The following is a 3,583-nucleotide window of genomic DNA, read 5'->3' on the forward strand; positions in this document are numbered from 1 at the left end:
GAAGGTGTATTTGGCTAAGGGGGAGAAGTGGTGGTTGTAATGTGTGAAAATGGAGTATTGTTGAGGGGTTTATATAGGGGTAGGGGGAAGGGTAGGTTTTGGCTATTAGGGTTGGGTTTGGGAGGGAAAAGAATTTGAATTTTGGAGGTAGGTGGGGTTTATGGGGAAGAGTGGATGGATGTGAGTGGTTAAGGGTATTTAGGAAAGAGGTATGGAGGTGATTGGTGAAGGATATTTGGGGAAGAGAGTTATAAAAAGGTGTGAAGAGGAGAGAAGAAGAGGTGGGGTAGGTGGGGATCCTGTGGGGTCCACAGATCCAGAGGGGTCAAGGACTTAGCATCCCTACTCCAATTAGGCGTGCAAAACGCCGTTAGAATGCATGTCTGGCGTTAAACGCCAGCTTGCTGCTTGTTTCTGGCGTTTAACGCCAATTCCATGCTCTGTTCTGGCGTTAAACGCCAGTTTGATGCTACTTACTGGCGTTTAAACGCCAGTAAGCTCTTCCTCCAAGGTGAGCTATTTTTAATGTTATTTTTCATTCTATTTTTGATTTTTCAATAGTTTTTGTGACTCCACATGATCGTCAACCTAAAGAAAACATAAAATAACAATAAAAAATAAATAGAAATAATTAAATAACATTGGGTTGCCTCCCAACAAGCGCTTTTTTAAAGTCAATAGCTTGACAGTGAGCTCTCATGGAGCCTCACAGATGTTTAGAGCATTGTTGGGACCTCCCAACACCAAACTTAGAGTTTGAATATGGGGGTTCAACACCAAACTTAGAGTTTGGTTGTGGCCTCCCAACACCAAACTTAGAGTTTGACTGTGGGGGCTTTGGTTGACTATGCAGTGAGAGAAGCTTTTCATGCTTCCTCTCCATGGTTACAGAAGGAGATCCTTGAGTTTTAAACACAAGGTTGTCCTCATTTAGTTGAAGGACCAACTCTCATGTGTCCACATCAATCACAGCTTTTGCTGTGGCTAGGAAGGGTCTTCCAAGGATGATGGATTCATCCTCATCCTTCCCAGTGTCTAGGATTATGAAATCAGCAGGGATGTAAAGGCCTTCAACCTTTACTAACAAGTCCTCTACTAATCCATAAGCCTGTTTCATTGATTTGTCTGCCATCTCTAGTGAGATTCTTGCAGCTTGTACCTCAAGGATTCCAAGTTTCTCCATTACAGAGAGTGGCATGAGGTTTATCCCTGACCCAAGGTCACACAGAGCCTTCTCAAAGGTCATGGTGCCTATGGTACAAGGTATGAAGAACTTTCCGGGATTCGGTTTCTTCTGAGGCAATGTCTGCCTTATCAATGCACTGAGTTTATTGGAGAACAAGGTGGGTTCATCCTCCCAAGTCTCATTACCAAATAAACTGGCATTCAACTTTATGATGGCTCCTAGATATTTAGCAACCTGCTCTTCAATAATGTCTTCATCCTCTTCAGAGGAAGAATAGTCATCAGAGCTCATGAATGGTAAAAGGAGGTTCAATGGAATCTCTATGGTCTCTAGATGAGCCTCAGATTCCTTTGGTTCCTCAAAGGGAAACTCCTTATTGGTCAGTGAACATCCCAGGAGGTCTTCCTCACTAGGATTCACGTCCTTCTCCTCCTCTCTGGGTTTGGCCACACCAAGTAAGGTAATGGCCTTGCACTCTCTTTTTAAATTCTCTTCTGTATTGCTTGGGAGAGTACTAGGAGGAGTTTCAGTGACTCTTTTACTCAGCTGGCCCACTTGTGCCTCCAAATTTCTAATGGAGGACCTTGTTTCATTCATGAAACTTAGAGTGGCCTTAGATAGATTAGAGACTATATTTGCTAAGCTAGATAGACTCTGCTCAGAATTCTCTGTCTGTTGCTGAGAGGATGATGGAAAAGGCTTGCAATTGCTAAACCTGTTTCTTCCACCATTATTAAAGCCTGGTTTAGGCTTTTGTTGATCCTTCCATGAGAAATTTGGATGATTTCTCCATGAGGGATTATAGGTGTTTCCATAGGGTTCCCCCATGTAATTCACCTCTGCTATTGCAGGGTTCTCAGGATCATAAGCTTCTTCTTCGGAAGATGCCTCTTTAGTACTGTTGGATGCAGCTTGCAATCCATTCAGACTCTGAGAAATCATATTGACTTGCTGAGTTAATATTTTATTCTGAGCCAATATGGCATTCAGAGTATCAATTTCAAGAACTTCCTTCCTCTGAGGCGTCCCATTACTCACAGGATTTCTTTCAGAAGTGTACATGAACTGGTTATTTGCAACCATGTCAATGAGTTCCTGAGCTTCTGCAGGTGTTTTCTTTAGGTTAATAGATCCACCTGCAGAATGGTCCAATGACATCTTTGATAATTCAGACAGACCATCATAGAATATATCCAGGATGGTCCGTTCTGAAAGCATGTCAGAAGGACACTTTTTGGTCAGTTGCTTGTATCTCTCCCAAGATTCATAGAGGGATTCACCTTCTTTCTGTTTGAAGGTTTGAACATCCACTCTAAGTTTGCTAAGCTTTTGAGGAGGAAAGAACTTGGCTAAGAAAGCCGTGACCAGCTTATCCCAAGAGTTCAGGATATCTTTAGGTTGAGAGTCCAACCATATTCTAGCTCTGTCTCTTACAGCAAACGGGAAAAGCATAAGCCTGTAGACCTCAGGATCAACCCCATTGGTCTTAACAGTATCACAGATCTGCAAGAATTCAGTTAAGAACTGAAAAGGATCTTCTGATGGAAGTCCATGAAACTTGCAATTCTGTTGCATTAGAGAAACTAAAATTATTTGCTCCAATGGCAGGGATTGAGATGCTTCTTCCATGTAAGTTGGAATTTGATGCAGTAAAGTCACCAAGCATCTTCCTTGCATCTCCACCATTGTTATTATTTTCGGCCATGTCTCCTTCTTTTTTGAAAATTTCAGCAAAGTTCTCTTCAGAGTGTTGTGTTTTAGTTTCTCTTAGCTTCCTCTTTAAAGTTCTTTCAGGTTCTGGATCAGCTTCAACAAGAATATTCTTGTCCTTGCTCCTGCTCATATGAAAAAGAAGAGAATAGAAAAGAAAATATGGAATCCTCTATGTCACAGTATAGAGATTCCTTGTATGGGTATAAGAAGAGAAGGATGGAAGAAAGAAAAGATAAGAATTCGAACACAGAGGAGAATAGTGGGTTCGAATTTTTGAGTAGAAGAGAAGTGTTAGTAGATAAATAAATAATTAGAAGAAGATGAGAGAGGGAAGAATTCGAAAATTAAATAAAATAAAATAAAAATATTTTTGTTTTTAAAATTAAAGTTAAAATTTGAAGATTTTAAGAAGAAAGATGAAATTAAATTAAAATTTAAAATAATTAGTTAATTAAAAAGGAATTTTGAAAAAGGGGTTTGTAATTTTCGAAAATAAGAGAGAGAAAAGTAGTTAGGTGGTTTTGAAAAAGATATGATTGAAATAGTAAACTTTTAAAATCAAACAAAAAGTTAAGTGGTTAATTGAAAAAGATTTGAAAAGATAAGAGGTTAGAAAAGATTTTGAAATTGATTTTGAAAAAGATGTGATTGAAATTTATTTTGAAAAAGATTTGAAAAAGAAAT

The 3,583-nt window shown here is 39.2% G+C and overlaps 1 non-coding gene across 1 annotated transcript; it reads left to right on the forward strand.

The window, feature by feature from the left end:
* Positions 1-2,398: 2,398 nt before the first annotated feature.
* LOC112781722 (small nucleolar RNA R71) lies at positions 2,399-2,506 on the forward strand. Its single transcript, XR_003192481.1, has one exon. It is a non-coding gene; the product is annotated as a small nucleolar RNA R71 (small nucleolar RNA).
* Positions 2,507-3,583: the final 1,077 nt, after the last annotated feature.

Source organism: Arachis hypogaea, chromosome 19 (genome assembly GCF_003086295.3).
Source record: "Arachis hypogaea cultivar Tifrunner chromosome 19, arahy.Tifrunner.gnm2.J5K5, whole genome shotgun sequence".
Classification (NCBI taxonomy): domain Eukaryota; kingdom Viridiplantae; phylum Streptophyta; class Magnoliopsida; order Fabales; family Fabaceae; genus Arachis; species Arachis hypogaea.